Here is a 23,635-nt window from a genome sequence, read left to right on the forward strand (position 1 = left end):
GAGTGTCTCTTGTGCAGCAGCTTTGGAGGTGGATGGCCAGTGGCAGGGACAGTCCCCAGCCAGGAGCTCCATGGGACCAAACCCTCTCCCTGTGCTCTCTGCCTGTGCACAGCCAGGTGGAAAAGTGCTTCCTGAAGGGCTGGGCTGGGCATTGGGCTCCCCATGGGCAGCCCTTGGCTGGAGCAGCAGCTCCTGGGGGCTTGGGAGATTGGAACCCACGAGAGCACAGCTGAAACAAGCACACAACCACCAGTAACAGCGGTGAGATAAACGTGGTGAGGTTGGGGGAGTTCATCAGGACTGTCCTTGCCCGGGTGAACAGGCAGAGCTGTGCTCACTGTGAGCCAAGGGCTGGGAGAGGCTCCTGCTCCCCTCCCCGTGTGCCTGTGGCAGACTGAGGGAGCAGGATGATGCTTTTTGTAACAAACACTTTGCTTTCCAAAAAATGTACTTCTGGGATGAGTGACAATATTTGTTAATGTGGATTTAATCTGGTGACTAGCGGGACAAAATGAAAAGTGAAAGGGGTATTTTTGGCAAAACAAAGGCTTGGTTTCAGCTTTGTCAAGATGAAGCATTTGAGCCTTCTGTTCTGGAAAGATGCTCCTCTCGGAGATAAAACTTGGTTTGATCAACAAAAGGAAAGGGGTGGGAAGGAAAGGCAGCGTTCAGACCTCATGAAGCAGGTAAAGCCCTCGAGTGGCTGGCCAGGAAGTTGTGACTGGGGCAGTGGCAGCATCTGCCTCAGTGCAGAGGCCCAGATGCTTAAAAATAAATAACTTGAGACACAAAGAGGTGGTTGCCAGGGCCCTGCAGCTGGGCTGCCTCCCTCTGCCAGCCTCCACCTGCACTGAGGGTGATGCTCAGAGGCAGAGAACCCCTACCAGCAGCTGAGGGTGGAGGAGGGCAGAGCTGGTGTGGGTAGGTGGGATGAGGGCGCTCCGTAAGTGTGAGTTCACCTCGGAGGCATCCAGACCTGGCCAGGTCCCTCTTGTTCCTCTGAAGCATTCCTCTCTTCTGGTACTGCAGCCAGGCTCCTGCATCCAGTGATTCTCCTGCTGATCCTGCTCCCCCTGCTCGCTCCCTTCTCCTTTGACTCTGAGACCCAGAGCTCAGCTCAGCATGGTGAACGTTGTCTGAGTGTGTCGTCTCATCTTGCACATTTGGGTAAGTCAGCCATGGAATTATCCTATAATGTGGAAATCATACAATTTCTCTCTGATCTTCCCTGAGCTGAGCATTTCATCTCACTTCTACCAAATGCAGCATGACTAAATAGGCAAGAAAGGGATTTGAGCCCTTTTGTTACTTAAAATGTGAATTAGATGTTCCTGAGGGAAGTTTGTGCCGCATTTGCAAGTTAAAAATGCATCAATTATCTGTACATGGACCCCTTCTGGAGTGATGGAGGAGCAGGGCTGGTGCCTTCAGAGGACCCACCACCCACAGAGGCTCTTGCTTGCAGGTGGCACCCTGTATTCTAGGTGAAATGCATCCTTCTGCTTAAAGGAGGGCTCAAAGTCAGGTTCTGACTTCACAGCTCGAGCAGGTTATCCTGGGCCTTTTTTCCAGGCGAGTCGTGAATATTTTCAGGGATGGAGAGTCCACAGACCTTGCTTCAGCACCAAACCACTCTCATAGTGAAGGACTGCTACATTCAACTGGAATTCTGCTTTCCATGCAGACTGCACTCACAGAGAAGAAGTTGATGTTTTGAGGACCGATGTTATCCCATAAAAAAAAATTAGGACAGGCTTCCCCTGCCTCTTGCCATTCATGATCCAAACCATGGACTGTCCCAGCAGCATTGTTGTGGCATGGAGAAACAGATTTGTTCTGCAAGTGATGGGAATATGCATTCTGGATACATAATTACAGGGCAGTCATCCCCTCACAGGCAACACTGGTCACTCCTTGAGTTACACAGGGCACAAATACCGAGGTGCCAATTAATATTTTCAGTGAAGTCACATCTGCTTTTTCTGGGAGCCAAAGCCTCAGTGCTTCTGGAGCAGAGCAGGAATGTGTTGGGTGTCAGGGACCAGCACCAATAGTATCCCCAGCATTGCTGAACATTTCCTCAGGCACAAACCCATTTTTCACACCAGCACTGTGGCCCCTTGTCCCTCCTTCTCCAAGTGTCACATCTTGTTTGTGCTCAAGCCTCTGGTGACGACATCTCTCTGGGTAAATACTGCCTGATTGACCTCTTGCTTGTGAATACTCTGCCCTTAATGCTGGACTTGAATTTTCCCTTTTCTGTTTCAAGGCTCTTAATCTTTGAGGCTGAAAATCTTTGTCCCTTCATGTTTTTGGCCAGCCCCCTCTTACTCTGCTGCTTCTGGGTTGTTCCTGTGTGACAGCCCCAGAAACCACTGCCTGGCTGCAATGTCTTTTGGGGAATGGGATGTTTTCCCAAAGCCCTCTGGGATGAGTAGCCAGATGTCCAAAGATGTAGGAACTGTGTTGGAGCCCATCTCCATCCCACAGCTGGGTTATGGGGACACGGGTGTCATCTACCCTGAGGGAGAGCTGGGGTCCCAGCTGCCTGCCAGGCAGGGATCCAGGTGTTGGGGGAAGCAGGGGGTTTCTCCAGAGCTCCACAGAGAAGGCTGTGTCTTCTTGCCCGCCCAGCTGTGAGGTTCTGCAGCCACTGGGAAGGATCCCAGCTGCTGGAAGTGACAATTTGACTCAACAAGCTGAATAGGGAGCTCTTCCCAGTTCCAAACACTCTTTCTCCAGATGAAAAAGGTTAAAGAAACCCAGCTGCTTTCTGAGTTCAGCTGAGCTGGAGGGTGAGATAAAGGTTCCCTGGAATGAGAGGGAGTTACAAACATTTTGTCTGCCTTTCTGGAAAAGTGCTCTGGCGGTGTTATCTCTAAACAAACACAATTGGTGTGGGGAGCAAGCGTTGGGGCATCTTCAGCTCTCTCAGTGCCCTGGGCTCTTCTTGGCACTCACCAGAGCCAGAGGGTGACAGCCCCAGCAGAATTCCAGCTTCAGCTCCTGGAATCAATGGCTATGAGAAGGTGTCAGTTTTCTTTAAAAGGAAATGGTTTTAAGAGCTCTGCTCCCAGATTCTCCTAAGGAGACCTAATCCTGATCTCTTGAAGTGGCTAGACACAGGGAAGCCCCGACTGCTTCCAAAGGCAAAGCACAGAATGAGTTGCACACTGGAAATTTAAACCAACATTGATTTTTGTTGTGTCCCTTTAAACCTGATCTAGATAGAGTTGCACAGGGCACTCCTGGGACAGAATTGCTACCACCTAATTGATTTTGATTTTATTTTCACTGCAGCAGTGTAATTATGAAAGCCAGCCATAATTATTGAAACACAACTAGAAGTATTTCATTATTAAAATACCCCCATGACTTATTATTAATTCATTAAATAAATTTGGATTATATCCCTCAATAATTAATGCACTGAAGTTTATTCTGTGAACTCTTCCTTTTACTCATAATGTGTCAGCTGTTGGTATTAAAGGGAAAAAATTCCCACCGAAGTATCAGGAAAAATAGACAACTCATTATAAAGGGAAGTGGGACCAGGGGGCTTTGGTCTGGTTTGAAATGGGTCTCGTGGGGAACAGTAGAGCTGGGCTGAGTCTCTGCAGCTCAGCATTTGTTTGGGAAACATTCCTGCAGATCCTGAAGTGCTGCTCAGACCTCATCTGCACAGTGAACATGGATGGTGCCTCAGGTGCTGCAAAGGGAGAGGCCTTGGTGACTTCTGGGGAGGGGAACATTGCTGGCAGAGAGGGAGCTGTTCCCCTGGAACAGAGGGAATTTGGGGCAGTGCAGGGTTGGGTCTTGTGGTTTTCCCTCCTGCATTCCCTGCTCAGGTGACAGGGTGAGCGAGGTCCTGTCCCTGCTCGTGGTTTGGCTTTCAGGGAACTGAGGTCTCCCAGCAATTCAGAGGCTGCTGCCAAAAGTGCTGGGGCTGTCCTGGGGGCAGGACATCTGGGTGTCCCTCCCAGGGCAGCTGCAGGCTCTGTGCATGCATCTCACCCCCAATCTCTCTGGCAGCACCAGAATCCTCCAGATGGGATTCTCTCCCTCCAGCTGCAGGATCCACACACAGTTCCCAGTTGCAGTCGTGGATCCAGGCAGAATTATGTGCCTAGATGGAGCAAACCCAGGGCTTTAGGGATTTGCTTGGCTTTGATGGGGCTCCTCTGCCCTGGAAGCACAGGGAGCCCTCAGCAGAGCACATCTGTAATGGCATTGCTCCCCAGCTGTGCTCCCAGGAAGGCTTCACTGGTTATGCTGGCACAGGGTGAGAACTGAAAGACTCAGCTTTCCCACTCAGCACATCTGTGTTTCACACGTTGCATTGGATGGGTGTTTATAGGGAAAAACAGACAAAAACATTGACTGAAGAAATGTATTGATTCAGAATCTGCACTTGTGCTGCAGATCTTCAGTCGAGACGGAGGGAGAGAAGATTTCAGTGGATTCATTGTCACTGAATGCTGGGAAGTCTGTGTGATGTAACCTGCTAAAGATTCAGGTAAGATGCAGGTGTTTTGGTGGTGGGAGACTCTCAGACTGCTCAGGTTGTCACATCCCCTTCCAGGGGATGAACAGTCTGAGCAGAATCACAGGTTTCTCAGTTCTGTCTGGTCTCAGGAACTGTCTCTCCATTTCCTTCTGTCACACTGAACTTCTTTTGGTCTCTGCCTCTCCTTTGGAATCTTTCTCAGAGCCTTGTTTTTGTAGAAGGAGTTCTGTCCTTTCACTCCAACATCTCAACTGTCCTTTTTCTGTCCTTGCCCCCTGCACTGGGGATGGACTGGGCTCTGGTTTATTCCTCATGATTTGTGCTGTCATGGACGGAGGATTTCCCTCTCAGGCCGAGACCCCAGTGATCCTTTGCCCTTTGCTCCTTCTTCCCTTCCCTTTCCTGCATGTGTCTCTCAAGGACAACCCTCAGTGGTGCCAGAGCCAGCCCCAGCAGCATCTCCCTGAGCTGGGTCCCTTTGGGATGTGGGACCAGGGCTGGAGGCAGCACTGGTGGCAGAGCACGGCTTGGGAGGAGTCACTGGTGCTGGAAATTAAACTTGCTTTTTGTCTGTAAGGAAAAACCTCATCAGCACCTGATGTTAAGAACAAACTTTTGCTTTCCCAGCCTCCCTCACAATTCCTTCACTGTGGAGTTTAATTATCAAACTGTGCTGCAGAGCAGCACGGTGGTTCCTGCTCCAGAACACTCCTTTTCCAGCATCCTGTGATTCTCTCCGACCTCAGAGGGTAAAGCACTTAAGTTGCCCTTGAAGACAAAAAGAGAAAGTCTTGTTTGAGGTGAACCCAGTATCTATCCAATTTTCAGCTGCCGTCACATCGAAATGAGAAATCTGAGGCAGAGCCAGGCACAAATAGCTGATAACAGACTTTCAGGTGCACCTCTTCACTTATCGCTTCTGAGGTCACCTCTGTTTCTAAAGACTTGTTTTCCTTAAAAAAAGATTGCTTAGGACATTTAACCATGTGGTGTTGTGATAACAAAGCCCTGCGAGGCGTTAGTTCTGTGCCTGGGCTGCTGCAGAGACACTGGTGTTCCTGAGTGTGTTTCTGAGATGGCTCCATGGATGGGATTGGATGGAGCTGGAGCAGCTGAGCCCTCCCTGGGTGCTCCACTGCTGCTGCCTGGGCTGGGTGCTGGGCATCGCTGGAGGGTGCTGCCTGTGACACACTGGCAGCTCCTTGCTCCTACCCAGCCCTGGTGCACATTTCTTCCTTCCCCAGTGAATTCTCCTCTCCCATAGGCTCCTCAGGATGGATCTGACCCTCCTGAGAGCTCACAACAAACTCAGCCCAGCACAGGAGAGAGAGTTCTGGACCAACAGAGGCACAATTTGTTCAGAAACTGGGCGTTTGGCACGTACGGAGAGCTGCGCACAGACTGGCGCACAGATTTGTTTAGCAAACAATAACCTGTGTTTTGTGCATGAATAAATAATTAACCTTATTTAAAAGAAGAAAAAACCCCAAGTTTTGCTGTCTGCACATATCTCTTTCCCTGCCTGGGCTCTGCAGTGTCCCCGAGCCCTTTGGGAGTGTGTCCTGTGGTGCAAGAGGTGGCACCTCTGGCACTGTCCTTTGCCAGTGCTCATCACTGAGTGGACACAGTGCCCAGCAGAGTTCCCCTGTCCCCTCTGAATGCTGGTGGCAGGTTCACAGCCGACTTGGAGGCTTATGTCAGCTGCCTGGATGCTCCTGTGGCCGCTGCTGGGAGCGGGGGAGCAGACACCCCCCGACACCTTCCCCCCTCGGCTGCTGGCTCCCTTCTCACACTCCAGCACAATGGTTTTCTGTGCTGCGTTTTCCTCATGTCTGCTCTAGCCCAGATTTCTGTGGAACAAGCAAAGCCTTTCTCCCATCTGCTCATGAGATCATTCCTTCATCTGAACAATCCGGCTCTGAGGAAGCTTTTGTGGACAGCCAGCCTCCAAGTGCTCTGTTGTGCTCCACCATTTCTGCTCCTGCACTTAATTAGACTCACGAAACCCGGCGGGTGCAGGAGATGTGTCAAGGTGCTGCAGCTTTGCTTGGCTGAGTGAGGCATTCACTTGAATGAGTGAGGCATTCCTGGCTCCCCAAGCACCTGGCCCAGCAAATACATTGCTCCTGGCCTGGGGACTGAGTTCTGCCTCAGTCCAGCCCAGCACCACAAGGGCTCAAACTCCCTCCAAATTTGTGTCACTATTTCCCCTGTCTGCTACTGATCTGGCTGTTCAGGCTTCTGCCTCCCCAAGGCTTTACATTTGGAATTGGCTTTTTGGTGCTGGGGATTCTGTGGGTCGGGTGTGGTGGGTTCTTTCCACTGAGGAATGAGCTCTGAAGGAGCAGACAGGACCCCTGGAAGTTCTGGGGGAAGGGAGGCCAGCAAGTCCTTCTCTTGCTGGGGAGTCACCACATCCACCAAGCCATGGGCTGGAACAGCAGGTGTGGAACTTGGAGACAGTCAAACGTGCACCTTCCTGTGCCAGGGAATGACCCTCTGTATTTGTGGAGTTACTGAGCACTGGACAGCCCCTTGGTGCTGCACAGTTCACCAGAAAATGTTCTGCTGGTGACCTCCCAGAGCTGTTCCTGCTCTGCCTCTTGCTGATGGGGCAAAGGAGACACTGAGATAACTCCAGTGGTTGCTTGGTATCACTGAACAGCCCCACGGCCCCTCGGTGGAGGGGCTGCTGAGCCTTGGGGTGCTGAGCCTTGTGGGAGCTGGTGTCTGCAGCAGCCCTTGCCCATGCTCCCTTGGGCTGCCCTTTCACCGTCTTTCATCCTTTTTCACTTCAGAACCGTTTCGCTTTGGTATCAAGGAATAACTGCAGGAAAGGACTCCCAGATCCCAACCTGACTGGGGATGAATAGGGTAAGAGAAACAGGAGGAATTTAGGTAATGTGTGACTTAAAGAAGGGGAGCCAAGAATGTCATCCTTGGAGAAGGAAAGGAGAACTCACAAGTGTTTTCATGCCGTTGTTATTTTCTATATGTGCTTTAAGACAGGTTTGGCTCCTGCCCAGACCTCCCCTGTTACAGCACATTCAGCCCATAGCTTGGCTACAGCCTTGACCTAGAGAAAAGGCCTCACTGCTTGCAGCAATGACCTGCCCCCCTCATTTCTTCTTCAGAGTCCAAGCTCCTCCTGCCAGTGGCATCAACTTTCCTTATTCCTGTAACACCCTTGTTCTTCCCAGACATGTTCTTGTTTCCTGTGTCACTTGGAAGCCAGGTGTCACTCCATGGACTCAAGAGAAGCCTGAGTCTCTTGACGGTGAGGAAGGCACTACATGGTGCTGACACGCCACAGCAAAGTGCATCTTCAGCTGCACGGTGAAGTGTTGGGTGCCAGGGGCAGGTCAGTCATGGTGGAGTGTCTCCCCATCCAGCAACCACGGCACCACTTCCAGTGCTGGCAGAGGGGCAGTGTCACCAGCCATTGTCCCCACAGCCTAACCCTGACCTGGCGTCTCCCCCAGTGCAGGTCACAGGAGCCTCACAGGCTTGGCATTAATGTTGAGTCCCAAATAGTGACCAGGCTCCAGGCAGAGCTGCTTCTTCATTCCATCATCCCCAAGTTTCCAGGGCCAAATACAAGTCAGAGAAAAGGATCCTCCATCTGCGCCTTGGCAAAGGCGCAGATGCGAGCCCAGATGGCAGCTCCCACTCTGCCGTACCTTCTCCCTGTTCTTTTCACGGTGCCGAAGCCTTCTTCAGAATCAGATGCTGAGCATGTGTTCGTGGTTGTGTGCAGGGACTGGAGCTCCTGTTTCAGCACAGGGATGGGATGGAAGGGCAGTCATTGGTGCTGATTGCTAATTTGAATAGTTGGGGTTTTTTAGCTCCAGGATTGCCACATCTACCTTTGAATATGAAACGAGGCCATGGTATGGCAGCTTGCCACAGGATTTTGACACCAGTGCAGCACATTGTTCTGGACTAGCCAGGCTGGTCTTGGTTCAGGCTGGTCTGAGATCCAGCCTGGTTCAACCCTGCACTGTGGTAAGGACATGGCAAAATATCCATGGAGCCCTGGAGCAGAGCTCCTGCCCGATGCTACACCTCTGGGTGGCCAGGACACCCTGGGAGCCAGAGACATTATCCCTCTAATTCCTGTCGCAGAGCAAGGCGGGCGCAGTGCCTCCCAGGCTGCTTCCATCGCCCTGGCACTTGCCAGAGAAATGCTACTGATCCCTTGCCAAGGGCGATCCCTCCTGCAGCTGGGCCGTGCCCGTGCCAGGCCAGCCCATCCCACGGGCCAGGGACACTCTGGAGCGCTGGAATGTGGATCCCCTGCTCGGGCTGCCGTCAGCCAGGGACATCTGTGACCCCCCTGCCAGCCCCCAGGGAAGGGAATACCTGTCAGCGTGCCAGAGCCCTCAGATGTCTCTTTCTTATGGAGAAGATTTTGGGATAAAAGGTTCGGTCTAATTTATTCCATCAGTGTAACAGTTAAGCATTCAATTCCAATATTGGAAACAGCTTTGCCAAAAAGCAGCGAAGGGAAGGCAGTGAAGACTGGCTGAGCTCAGTGTGCTCTGTGACCCTCGCTGCCCCTGCTCTAGTGGTTTGTTAGCTCTGGGGTCCTGCTGTCACCCCCTTTGACTTGGGGGCTTCTCCCCTCCAAAACACAGAGCTGGTTCCTGTCACTGTTTCTATCAGAGGGAATTCTCCCTCCCGTGATTCAGCCTCTCCCACCCCTGGAGACCAGCTCCTCAAATTGGCCACTGCACAGTCCAAGTTCTTGCAGAACTGGAGGAGGTTCCCATCCTCCTGTTTTTATCCTGGTGCTCCAATACCTGGAGAACAGAAAAATAAATGTTGCTTTTGAGACAGGTCAATCACTGAGGAACTTCAGCAAAGGTAAGGGGATGCCCAGGCAGGTCTGGTGTCAGAGGAAAGGAAGAGTGAGGCTGGGGAGAGGATCTGTGGCTGGATGAGTGAACACAAAAGCGGATGTGTGGGAGAGCTTGGGACAAACCCCAGTGCTGGAGGCACTGAGGACTGGGACCTGCTGGGGGTTGCTGGTGCTCCCACTGCCTGTGACGCTTGCACATCATTGTTTTGGAGCAGCAGCCCCTCTTGGAGATCAGGGATGTGGCTGTGCCTGCTGGACTCCAGCCTGTGGATTATAGGCTTCCAGGAGCACCAAATTCCTCCAATTTAAATAAACAAATCCTGAGGATAGGGGTTTGTAATTGAAATGCTGAGAGATGCTTTCTGCTGGCATAGGAGGGTGCAGAGCTGTAATAAGCCATCCCTCCCTGGCGCTGGGAGTTATTGAGGTTGCTCCACATCTATGACAGTTTAATCAGATCCTGAAAATCAGGGACATTATATTTTGCACCTGCTCGTGGAAAAAAAAAATGAATGATGCAGCTCCCCATCATGGATCTTTTATGCACTAGGCAGGCTCCCGAGAGCACATCATCCAGAGGGAAAATGGAATTACACCACAGATGAAGACTAAGCCCAGAGTGTGGCTGAATGTCACACTAGGTGGAAAAAGAGCAGCTCTTCTCTCCTCCATCCAGCCTCGACAGATGAGATGCAGGGGAAATTTGTGATGGCTCTTCCAGAAAAGAAAGGAAGCTGCAAGCTCCCAGATACACTGGGAGATTTTAAGAGAGTATTTTGGAGATAAGTTGCCCTCAGGATGACCAGGGCACAGGGATAGATACATTTGCTTCTTTTTGCTTGTCTAATCCTGGTGTGTGTGAGCATCCTTGCTGAGTTTGTGCATTTACCTCTCCCATTGTCAGTGCTTAAAATGCATGAAAAATACAGCCAGGAGCTTGAAATACAAATCCGTTCACTTATAAGTGGCCTTAACATCTGTGAAAGGCTTCGAGTCCTTAGACAAGAAGCAAAATAATGGATTTACTTTTGATTTCTAAAACACCACCCAGAGGTGAGGAGTGAATTCCACAGAAATCAGAATGGATTTGCTTTCTTTTTCCTGCAGAAGAGCAAAAGCAGAGATGTCAAAAAGAGTTCAGCAGTCAAGTGCTCTCATTACCTGTCCCACCTGGGACGTGGAAAACCTTGCCAGAGAGCCAATAATCACAGAAATCACAGAATCATTAAGGTTGGGAAAGACTTCCAAGACCACTGAGTGAAACTTTTCACCCCAGAAGTTTTACCACCACCTGCCAAAAAGCCCCTGGAGCCTGGTGCAGGATCCTCACCTCTCCACTGTCCCCCCTCTACAACCTTCTTGCCACTGGGAGGTTGAACACTTTGTCAGTTTTCTGGGATCTAATATTCAAATGATACTAAGGGTCTAAAATTGGGGTCTAATATTCAAATTACAGTTCTTTGTTGCTGTGGTCTGCCTTGGGTGTGAAGAGACCCGACAAGGGCTGAGTGCCTGACAGGAGAAGACCTTTCCAGCAGCTGCCATACCCTGGATCTTGACCCATGAAGGTGTCCAGACCAGTAACAAGGCCTCCTGACAGGGTTCCTTGGGAATTACCAGCTTACTGTCACCCTCTTGCTCACTCTTCTGCCAGGGAAGCCTCATTGCTGTGGATCATCTTTGTTTGCAGGGCAGGAAACTATTTTTGAGCTGCCCGTTGTATCCAAGGCTGCTTTAGAGATTCCCGAAGAGCAGAGTGGTTTTGGTGGCAGATACAAAAGGGAAGAGGCCAAAGGAGGATGCTGTGCAGTGATAACAAAACATGAAACACTCTGAATTCTCCTGTGCCAAGGGTCCTGTGGCAACACTTGGAACAGATGTCGAGACACAGGGGACAAAAGGACCTTTTCCTGTTGGTGTTTCTGTAGCTGTTCTGACCCAGGCTGATGCCTGGTCTGCTGCTCCTCACCTTCTCTGGACAGCCCAGGACAGCCAGACAGACAAAGAGCACAGCCCTGCTTGCCCCGCTTGCACTGGCACTGCATCACCAGGCTGTCTGCCACAGGCTGTGACATCCTCTGGGATGCTGCTGGGGCTGGGGCCAGCTCTGACTGTGGTGTCCCAACTCTCAGTGTGAACCCCAGAGATGCAGCATGGTGGGACAGGAGTTTTTTCCCACACTCAGAGGCTACATACCCTCTCTCCTCTGCAGCCCATCAGTTTTTCTCTTTCAGTTGGAGCCAGTTGTCATTCTTCCATCCGTCCCACGTTGGCTTTTCAGTCCTCTGAAAGCCTTTTCATTCCTTTCCTGCCTTCCTAAAATAGCTCATGCTTCTGCTGGCATTTTCCCCGGCTGCCACGTGGGAAGAAGCCTGCCCTCCTTGGAGATTTCACACCTCCAGGAGGAGGGTGTGCTTCCCATTGGAGAGCAGCCGCTGCTGGCAGAAATCTCCGCCTCTGCACAAGTTTGTGAGCCCAGAAGGATTCTCATGGCAAATCTTTTCCTTTGCTGGAGAGATGTGATAACTCTTGGACAGGGTGTCTTCTAAGAACTCGTCACAGGGGAGAACTCTACTTTGAAGTTCTTAATCCCACTCTTCGCTCGGAATGAGCTCCCCAGGACAGAGCTCTCTGTCCTCCACGAAACTTGAGATGCTTAAAAAAGGAGAGTCTTAAATATTAGAGGAGATTCTCGCAGCAGTTTTGAGGAAGCCCTGTGAAGCTGAAAGTGCTCATCAAGCCACATCCTTGCAGGTCTCCTGCAGCTGTGAGCAAGTGGCCAAACATCTGCAAGGAGCCCATCCCTGCCTGGATGGGGCTCATTCTTCTGGCAGGTTTGTGAGAGGGCTGGAACTGGCCTTTTTGGCATATTCTGACTTCTTCTTCCTGCCAACTGCCAATCTGCACTCTGGCAGCCACGCTGGGCAGAGCTCCCTCACCCGCCCTCGAGTGCTGGAGCTCAGGTGGGTGTTGGGATGCCCTCCCAAGGCTGGCAGGGTCTGGCACTGAGGCCTGGCCTTGGCACAAGGGTGGTGGGAGTCCCACCAGATTGAGCTTTTTCTTGTCTCCATTTTAATGGCATCCAGCAGAGCCAAGAGCTCTGTTATTTAAACAATCCTGTTTTTCCCAGACAGGATAGCCTTGGAGAGAGCTGCTGAGCTGTGAGCAATGTGTGGCATTTTTAGGAAGAGGGAAGGAGAATGACACAAGAAAATCCTTTCAGTGACAGCTGGCCTCTGCCTGTCCGTAGCCTCTTCCCAGCCACAGCCTCTGCCTGCCTGCAGCTATGGCTCGGATTGGGAATGAACAGTACATTATTCTTAAAAAAAAGCCTCCAAAGCAAACACACAATTTCTTTGGCTTTCACTGTCCCCACAGGTGAGAGGGACAGGAGGGAAGACCTGTCAGTGGGGTTGGATAGTTGAGTGTGCCCAGGCATGGGCCAGAGCAGACACATCTGATGGCTGCAGTGACCCTTCTGCTGGTGTGACTTCAGGCATGTTGGGTGGGAGGATTCATTCATCTTCTCTGCAAATGTTACTTTAAATCCAGGTGGTTCAGCATAAGAGACAGTTTAGGAATTATGCAGCTTTCTGACTGATGAGCTCCTCTGCTGTTGCCATCATTCCCCTAATAATTATGCCCATGCACAGCTCTGTGTTTGATTGTGCTGGAAGATGGATTCTTGTTTCCTGCAGGCATGCTGGATAAAATGACTTCCGTTTCAAAGCTCTGTTTGCAAAGTTCCCTTTGTTCCTGCTGTGAAATTCCTGCGTCGAGCAGAGCCCATTCTGCTCCTCAAGGCTTTTGAGCACCATCTGGGTGGGTTCCCTGGGTTGCCTTCAGATTGTTCTCAGGATGCAGTCGGTGCTTGTCAGTCAGGCTGATGCATTGGCCAACAAAGTAACACCGAGAAGAATGTTTGGTTTAATCTGTCACAGAAAAAAGCAGCAGCTCAGTTTGAGGGCTGGGTTTTGGGCTCTCAGTCCAGCTTTTACCTCTCCAAAAGCAGACCCAGGTCTGGCTGCCAGAACTGCTGGGGCCAGTGGACTGATACTGGATGGTGATAAGAAAACAGATAGACCTTTGCCCTTTCTTTCTGTTTTCTCAAAATCCTTTTCCATTTTTTTTTTTCCACATAGCCAGCACAGCTCCCTGCCCAGCAAAGCAGCCTGGCTTTCCTGCACAAGCTGATTGCAGATTTTCTTTGCTGGGAGGAAATCTGCCAGTGCATCCGAGTGGCCCAGGGCAGGCAGAGGCCCCTCAAGATCTGCCCTGATACGGACTTTGTTCTGAAATTTGGTCCCTCTGAAATGGCTGTGGAAAGACTCAGAAACTTGTGTTTGGAAGCTGCATTACCTTTATATCTGAGCACTTCATGGCTGATGAATGAAATGAGAGCTGGTGACATGTGTGGCAGTCAGAAAAATCATGTGTAGGTGAGCAGAGCTTCAGACCCAGTCTATTACTGTTACAGGAGACTGGTGAATGCTTTCATTTTCATTTTTCTTGACTAATGAGTTTATAAAATCACAGAATCATAGAATCACAAGACAGTTTGAGCTGTAAAGGACTTTAAAGATGATCCAGTTTCATCCCCTGCCATGGGCAGGGACACCTTCCACTTACATGAGGCTGCTTCAAGCCTCACCCAACCTGGTCTTGAACACTTCCAGGGATGGGGCAGCCACAGCTTCTCTGGGCAGCCTGTGCCAGGGCCTCACCACCCTCACAGAGGAGAATTTCTTGCTAATATCTGACTTAAATTTTCCCTCTTTCAGTATGAAGGCATCCTCCCTTTCCTTGTCACTCCAGGCCTTTGTAAATAGTCTCTCTCCTTTCTTGTCAGTCCTTTCAGGTACTGGAAGGCTGGAATAAGGTCACCCCAAAGCTCATGCAGCTTTACTTGCAAAAACTGCACCAAGGCACTTTGTCCTATATATTTCCTTATGTCCTTCTGGTTTATTTGTTGATGTCCAGGGTGACTCTAAGATGTGAGACCAGTCCTGGCCAGAAGCTGTGAGAGCTGATGCTGGTGGCACTGGGGAATCCCTGTGTTTCTTGGGACTGCCATGGCCAGTGGCTCCAGGGGCTCTGGCAGCTGCCCAGTGTCACTGTGTCCTCCAGGCAGGCAGCAGGGCAGAATTCCTGGATGAACTGGGAAAGTTGAAACATCTGGGCCGTTTTCTGCCTGCTCATACATCGGTGATCAGCCTCGCAAAGGGCTTGGCTCCAGGACCCTGATTTAGAATTAATTTCTGCTGTGAGCTTTGAGTCCAAGTTAATCACTGTTGGATTTGGGATTACCGTGCTTGTAGGAAAGGCTGCTAAAACCCCACTTTTGTCATGATCCAGCAGCTCATAGGGCTTAGCTCTTGACTGAAGGAAAATGTGCATGTCAGGGAGTTTTGTGATCCCCATGGGGCGCTGGAGCTGTTGAGCTGGGAGAGGAGAAGGAGAAGGAGGGCCCTCACAGGTCGTTTCATTTCTAAAATGATTAAATTGAAGTTGCACTTAAATTCAAATCAGCCATTCAAATTAACAATTCTAATGTTCCTGATATATTGATCTGTTGGTTGAGACCATTTGGAGCAGACCATAATTAAACCACAAAAGCCTGGACACCAGAAATGCTGAGGGAACAGCACAATAGCTTGGGAAGAGTCATACAATCTCCTGCCCTTAACCCATTATGTCCCTTTTGTCCCTGGGAAAAGCCAGGCACTGTGCTGGGAGCCTACCTGAGGTGCATTAGGGGAGCAGTGCCAGGATGTGTCACAAGCTTGGGGTGGCAGGAAGGTGCTTTCACACAGGCAGTGGGGCAGGACCCTCTGCTGCCTGTTGTGCTGCAAGATTTCAGCTGAAAGGACTTGTCCCCCTTTCCAGGACTGGAGAATCCAGCCCCAGGGGCTGGAGGCTGAGCTCTGGTCAAGGCTGATGGGAGCGATGGGCACAATCTGCACATGGTGGGATTTGATGCATTCACACCATTGCAGACTAGTTTCATGTTGGTCCTTAAATCTGCCTCTGGCAATGTGCTGTTATTTCCACTGGGAGAAACGGAGAGCAGCAGGGAAGTGCCTCCAGCCAGCCCATCCCTGCTCCTGGCCCTGCTACAGGGTCTCTATCACCCCTCCCATGTGTCCAGAGCTTTCTGAGCTGCTGCTAGGGAGAGCTGAGCCCCTGGGATGAAAGGAAGGGCCAGGAGGGCTGCAGGGCTGCCCGAAGCACTTCCTACCCAGGGACTGGGCACAGCACTGTGCCTATGGGGACATCTAAACTCTTTATATCTATATCTATATCTATATCTATATCTATATCTATATCTATATCTATATCTATATCTATATCTATATCTATATCTATATCTATATCTATATCATCTATATCTATATCTGTACATATATAAAAAGAAGTATTTTTTCCTGATGCTTACACTACTTCCCCACAACAACCATCTGAGCCTGTTTATTGATATATTTTCTCCCCTGTGTGCGCTGATTCAGTGGCTTGCACAAACTCTTTGGATGATCTGGTGGAACAGGGAATCAGCTCCCAGACCAGTGCATGCCCAGGGCAACAGCTCTGGCTGCTGCAGGCTCCAGGGGCTGGACATGAAGCTGCCAGCCTTTCCCAACAGATCTGTTGACCCAGCTTTGATAAACCTCAGCCTTGATTTCTGCACAAACACTTCTATCAAAACGGGAACCTAAATACTGAATAATTGCAAAGGAAAAAAGCTTTATTCCTGCATTCCGTTTTGGCTTTAATTACAGAAGGTTGGCATTTTTCATACCATTTAAAGAGAAACGAGACAGGAAAAGGTCAAAACACAAGGGGCCTCGAACATCTCTAATCCCGTAATGGAGAGCAATACAAGGCTCTAATATTTGAACAATCAACGTGGACTTTTGTTATGAAGCCCAACATGTGATGGAAGAAGGTAAGAGGCTTTTAGATCTATTAGAAAACTGGTGTGCTGGGAACGGAGGGAAATGATGATGGGAAAATTAAAATTCAGCTCCAGCAGAAGGTTGCAGTGTTCAACTTGCAGCTCAGTGCATCGATCTGTTCCAGCATTTGACTTTCAACCATGACAAAACTGTGGGCAAATTAATTGTTCTCCAGGATATTAGGCATCAGAGTCTATTAATCCTCTCTGGAGTCGGATGCTCCATGAATACTAATGCAAACCCAGCGCTGCAGTCGTGTCTTTTCCCGCTCGAAGCCGCCACTGCCGCTGCCATGGGGGCAGGGAGGGAGGGAAGCCTGGGTGCCAGTCAGCCATTTGCTGCTTTTATTCAGATTTAAGGCTGATTACAATTGGGAAGAATCGTGTAATATGGCAAATCCTCCTCTGAGCCAGGCAGGCTCTGGAAACCAGAAAGCAAGAGGCAATGTTACGTGTTTTCCACAAGGAAAAAGTGAAAGGCATAAGTTATTTATGCAAATTTGATCTGTATTCAGGCGTGTTTTAAGGAAGATCTCAGGAAATCATTTCTTAATTACACATATAGATTGCACTTACTGCGCCTGCATCCAGGCTCTTTTCTCCCAGACTAAAACGTGTGGAATAAGTAGCTCGTTTCTTGTGATTGTTTTACAAACATATAAAATGTCTCTCCCTCAGTATTTCCCTTTCCCAGAGCCCTCCCTCTCCTTGCCCCACATCTCCCAACCCTCTTTGGGGGCAGGAGCCCAGCTCAGAGCCTCCGCAGATTAATTCTGAGCTCTAATCTGCATATTTCTCTCAAGGAAATGGAGGCTGCAGGAAAGGGATATTGAAGATGTTTTACCTCCACTAATGCTGCACATTTAAGTAATCCTCTGGAATTCCAGAACAGCTTTAATCACCCAAAGCCCAGTCAGGACCATACTCTGTATAATTAATCCACATTGCATAATGTTGCCTACTGAAAACGAATACTCTTCCAAATATTTGTCCAGCCTGTGTATTTGAGATCAACCAACACGTGGGATCCCAACTTCACATTTTGCTTCAGAACCAGGTTGCAGCGAAGTGAGAGGAGCAGTACTGAGGTTTGACACGAGCAGCTCTCCACTGACAACCTGGTGGTATGTTCCCATCTAAGGCGTGGAAGTTCCCTGTGGATCACGATAAGAATACATTACATTGACAATGGCAGATCCTTTTGTTTCCTCTTTCCCCTTGCAGTTTCTCTCCACATTGTTCTCAACGCTTACAGATTGCTGCAAGGAGGGTGTTTGCAGTGAAAGAGCAGAGCTGAAAGATTTGGGTACAGAGGGACCCTAAAACAGAATAGAAGCTCATTTTCATGGGGTGGTGGGTCAGCAGAGGCTCTCCTGGTGCTGGCATCTCACAAACCACATCATTTCGGAAAGCCTGTCTGAGAGGAGGAGATTTGGATGTGCTGAACTCCTACCCAGGAACTACCCAGGGATAAGCTCTCGAAGGCCCCCATTTTCCCCAGGGTGGAAGCACTGCAGTGCAAAGGGGGCAGAGCTGCTTGCCTGCGCTCTAACTGAGGAGATATTTATGTCTGTGCAAACACAGCACGCGTCTTCCGCATGATTTGGAGCTAAATGCAGTGTTACTTAATTAATGCATATGTAACACACAAGGCTATTACACCTATTAAAGCTCTTGAACAATTAAAATTCCTGTGTCCTCTCTGCCACTGGGTGTCCATGACAAAGGGCTGGAAATCTTCCGTCCATAAACAACTGGCAAGAGCCAAGGAAAACCCCAGACTGACCAACAGCCAAAAACAGTTTTCAGGTTTGTGTGGATTTATGAAAGACCTGTGAGAGTCTCAGTCCCAGGGAGGTGGTGACTGCACCCCCAGTCTCTGCAGTGACTTGTGTCCCCTCAGAGCACCACACTGCTCAGAGGGAGCTGAGACAGGGCTGGGAGGATGATGGCCCAAGCAATGGCAGAGTGGTTAATGACAAGTGGTGCTCCCTGGATTCAACCAGCACCAGAGCAGGAAATCCCCTGAGAAGCCAGGAATAGATACATCTTTGTGAGAAAACTTGTTCTGGAGATGTTTGCAGCCCAGATTCAGTCCTCAGAGGCTGAAGCTTCCTGGAGCCCCAGTGCTGTGCTGGGTGCTGACTCTGCTCACGGATCACAGCATTGCCACCAGTGCCCTCAGGGACACACCAGCCCCGGGCTGTGCTTCTGCTCCCTTGCTCAGGGTGGTTGTGCCTTTCCAGACAGGCTGAGAGACCATGGGGACTGATGCTCATGCAGCCTTGGGGGGTGAATCCCAGTGGCAGGGGGTGAATGAGATGCCCATGGTGTTGCTCTGGAGGTGGCTCAGAGAGGGGACAGTGTTGGTGCCACCCAGCCTGGCTGCAGGTCTCCTGGATCTCAGCAAGGTGTTCCTCAGCATGGAGCTCTAGTGGGTCCCTGGGCTGGTGCCTGGGTCCAGCTCAGTGTGGCCAGAGAGGGAGGAGCAGAGGCCTGGAGTGAGAGCTGCCTCCTGCCCTGAGCTGCATTACCCAGTCCTGCCTCCCATTTCAGGAAAGCTGACTTCAAATAAAAGAGCCCTTTGAAAAATCATGAGGCATTTTATTCATGATTACGTTTTGTCCAAAGTCTTTTGACAAGAAAATAGGTGATCCAGCTCAGAGAACGTTTCTTTTCTAGTACATAAGAAACCCATTACACATCTTTTTTAAGAAACAAAAACTTTCTTATTCCCTTTGAGCAGTGTGGCCAGCTGTCAAAGGAGAAACTCAGACTCCAAATGGATTTAATACAAACCAGACCCTGATGCCTTGTGCATTGTTTAACCATGGCTTCAGTTTCCTTCTCCTCCTTTGCTGCATCAGGTACTTGCCATGTAGAGTCATAAGTTTTTAATGTTTAAAATATAACACATTGTTTCAGTTAATGTAATTGTCCTGCCCATTCCCTCCACTCCTCCCTGCCTCATCCCCTGGGGTTTTATCACCTTTCTCTTGGATTTGGCGTGATGGCAGCTCTTTGAGGGGAGCTTGTTCCTGGCTCAGCTCATCATGGTGGTCTCCAATGGACAGAGCTGCTCCTGACCACACCTGCACCTTTTCCTTCATATTCCTTTTCCCTTTTAAGTGCACTGGCACAACCTGGAAATGCTGGGAAGCTCTGCAGGACTGACTGCCCTGCCTCTGCCTCTCCTGTTGGGCTTGGGAATCCTGTGTGCTGAGCCCTGCACCAGCACACCTTCTCCTCTCTGATCAGCCAGGAGGGGATGAACATCCTCTGTGGAACTGCAGTGGGGACATGGATGAGATGAGCTACGGGCAGCTTTGTCTCCAGCACCTTTAAGTTCAGCTGGTCTCATTCCTCCTGCTTTGTGGCAGTGCTGCACACAAAGTGAAGCATGGGGTTGACACATTCCTCGTCCCTGCTCCTGCTCTGGGAATGGTTACAGCTTGTGGTACCTTGTGCTGTGCCTGGAATGGTGCCTGGTGCAGGGGAATTGATCCCCCCCGTGAGGACAAAGGCACTGAGTTGAGAGAAAAGAATAAAAATCAAATCCTGACAGTGAAAATGCAGCTGGGTCTGGGGAGGAATTGATGGGGGTTTTCCTATGCTCCCTCTGCTTTTCTTCACAGCAATGGAAAAGGAACCAGGCACTATCTTTGCTCCACGACCACACCTGTACACCACAGGTTCCTATGAACTGTTTTCCTTATCATGTTACTGACTCCATGCTGCCCTTTCTGTGGAAAAAAAATGTTGTTGGTTTGTTAAAAAAAAAAAAAAATCTAAACCCCTGCAACAGACACATACACACAAATATTTAATTACAGAGAAAGTAACAATTTATGAAGTTCATTGAAGAGCCAGACGTGGTTGTCCCCAGTGAACTCACATGTTCATGAATTTTTGAGTTGAAGAGGAAGGAACTGGAAGGAGTAGGAGGCCAAGAAATGGATGAGATGGATTTGTGATGACTGTTGGTGAGCTGTGAAACACTCAGGAATGCTGAACACCTAGCTGAGATCACTGGACTGTAACCTTGTGCTCAATAAACCTTGGAACAGAAGCTAAAACTGTGTGAGGGCAGTGACTGCACTACAAGAGTGTGCAAGGGATTGAGATTCCCCTGGATGATGAGTCTGGACATCAGTCCTGCTCAGAAGTTGAGTGTGACCACCTGATGAAGAGCTGAGGAACTGGGGTATAGTGGATACCAGTCGAGAGCATTTATGGAGGATAGGTGGATCTGTTGAAATAAAATGTATTTTAATGTAAGTAAATACAAAATCATCCCTCTCATACAGGCCAAATTTGTTGCCTGAGCAGGAGATGGTTTCACATTCCCTAACGATTTTGCAAAGCATCTGAGCAGACAGAGGCCACAGGCACAGTGCCCTGACCTTGTGATAAAGAGCTAATTCATTCAGGGGTTACACAGAAAGGAGTAGTAAGTAGGAGCAGTGCAATGATTTTACAGCACAGTAAAGTTGCCTGGCATTGGTGAAAGGGACATCAGACTATTGCCCATGGCTCCAGTGTCAGGGTTTGTAAATGGATCCTGAAGATGTCAAAGAAAGCAACAAAACTGTTTATGGGATGAAGAGAATGAGTTACAGAAGAAGAGATTAAAGAGCTTAAATGAGATCAAGAAGAAGAGTGAATGCCTTCATTAAATCCTGAAGTACCTTCTCAGGAAAAAGTACCAGACACGGGGGGACCTCAAGTCTTGCAGCGAAGGCAGAACTGAGCCAAAGGCTACAGGCGGGAGCAAGATATTTAACATGGAAATAAGGCTCAGACTGCAGGAGGGAGAGTAATGACTGACTGGAAAAAACTACCCGGGGAAGTTGTGTATTTTCCATCTCCTCACACGTCCGAGACAGGCAGTGTGGCCCGTGGGGAGCGAGGTGTGAGCTATACAAGTTGTTTGCCCACGGCTAGGGGAGAGAACGGGCCTGGAGCGGTGAGCATCGGCAGAGCCACGGGGTGTCTGCTGGGACTGGTGGTCCTCACCCACACGGGGTCTGTGGGGGCTTCACCTGCTCAGTGTCTGTGGGGACTGCTGACCATCATCCATGGGGTGTCTTTGGGTGATGCTGGACCTCACCCATGGAGTGTCTGTGGGGGCTGCTGACCATCATCCATGGGGTGTCTGTGGGGGCTGCTGACCATCATCCATGGGGTGTCTGCTGGGACTGGTAGCCCTCAACTGCTCAGTGTCTGTGGGAGCTCCTGGCCATCATCCATGGGGGTGTCTATGGGAGCTGCTGGCCTTCACCCACGTGGTATCTTTGGGGGATGCTGGCCCTCACCCATGGAGTGTATGTGGGAGCTCCTGATGATCATCCATGCCATGTCTGTGGGGACTGCTGACCCTCAACTGCTCAGTGTGTGTGGGGGCTGCTGACCATCATCCCTGGGGTGTCTGTGGGGGCTGCTGACCCTCAACTGCTCAGTGTGTGTGGGGGCTGCTGACCATCATCCCTGGGGTGTCTGTGGGGGCTGCTGACCCTCACTCGTGGTCGGTGGGGCCCTCACTCATGGTCTGTGGGGGCTGCTGGCCCTCACTCCTGGCCACCACCATGGCCAGTGCTGTCCCTGGCACCAGCCGGGTGCCGGGCCCTGCCGGGGTCGCTGCCCTCATTGTTCCCATTGATGTCGCTTCGCAAAGCGTTTTGTAATTTCCCGAAGAAACAACGGCCTGATCCTTCTGTGGGAATGTGAAGTGGCAGCTTCAAAGCTTTGAGGAGTGGAGCAGCTCACCCGCCAAGTCAGAGGCTCCGGCATCACGTCCTGCTGCTGTACAGCCTCCAGGGGCCTCGCGCAGAACCAGCGAGGATGCTCAGAAACGGGAAAGAAAAGCTTCAGGAGGGAAACAACAACAACAGCAGCAGCAGCAACAAAGCTTAGAAATATCAGTGCTTTCCGACAGGTTTGAAAACAAACACAAAAAAATAAACGTAAAAAGAAAAAAAAGACCGGGGAAAGAGGTATCTTCTTAAAATGAAGCACTTAAAAGTGCTCCTTTGGGGCTGGAAAAAATCTCTGTGGCTGCCAGTATTTTGAGAAAAGCTGCAAGTTAGTGACAAAATAATGCATTTTAATTTCCCTGGCACAGCCAACTGACAAAGCCCCCAGTTCTGCCTGTTTGCTCCCTCTGCCCTGCCCTTGTCAGATGCTGCCATGGCCCTGGGAACAAGGGCTGGGATAGGACATTACTGCTGCTTTGGGGAGGTGGGAAAAACTGTGAGCAGTGGGGGTGAGGGTGCAGTGGGTTGAGGATGCAGCAGCACTACAGCAGATTGTACTGCAGTGGGGACACTGGGCTGCAGTCATCAGGGAGCTGGAGGACCTCTGCTGAGAAGCCTTTGGGCAAAGCTCTGGCTCCTTCAGTGGACAAATAAATATTGGATATAACGATCTGTAAATTAAAAGGTGTTTTAGAAATGTAAAGCAAGAGTTATACCCACTTAAGGTGTCAGGGAAGATGCTTTTAGTGTAGTTTTGTGACTCAGGTACATTTCTTTCACTGACAATGATGAGTGGCTGTGCTGAACCTGCCTCTGCACAGTGGTGCCAGTGGAAGCCAGTGAGGAGTAGTGTCTGGAGGGCACGTGCCAGGTCACCTCTGAACCTCACGGACACTTCATGGACCAAACAGCAAAGAGAACACATGTGAACCGTGACACCCAGAGTCATGGTGGGTGTGACATGGCGAGAGGAAAACCCCTGTCTTCTCCCAGAGCTGGGAGAGCTCAAGCTTCCATGGGGGCTCACCACACATCAGGGATCCCCCACTGGTCACTGGTGCCAGGGCAATGGCACAGGAAGGCGATGCCCTCACCTCTGCTGGTGGCTTGGTTCCAGGGCTGGACCCATTGTCCCATCCTCCCTCATGAGCCCGTGAAAGGCAGCTGTGACTTGGTTACCCCCATGGCCCATGTTTCTGGCTCTGCCTGTAGAAGCTCCAGAAGAGCCCTGAGGAATTAGTGATTCCATGTCTTGATTTAATTTTCGCTCTACTTTAACTCTAACAAAGCGGCAAATTGCTTCCTGTAGTTGTTTTACTTTTATTTATAGGGTAATTTGCATCATGAAGACAAGTTGCCCTATCAATAACTGTGGAGCAATTAAGGTCACCTGTCCCCTCCTTTCCTTCCAAGGGTCTCATCTCTCACTTGCATGTCTCATCTTGATGGAGGATTGTGATGGATTGGCCTTTGGGAGGCTGGCCCTGCTCTCCAGCTCCGACGGTGCTGCTCACACGGATTCCTAAAGCTCAGGCCAAGCTGCTGCTCTGCTTTTGCTGTGT

The sequence above is a fragment of the Sylvia atricapilla genome, chromosome 17 (assembly GCF_009819655.1).
Source record: "Sylvia atricapilla isolate bSylAtr1 chromosome 17, bSylAtr1.pri, whole genome shotgun sequence".
Classification (NCBI taxonomy): domain Eukaryota; kingdom Metazoa; phylum Chordata; class Aves; order Passeriformes; family Sylviidae; genus Sylvia; species Sylvia atricapilla.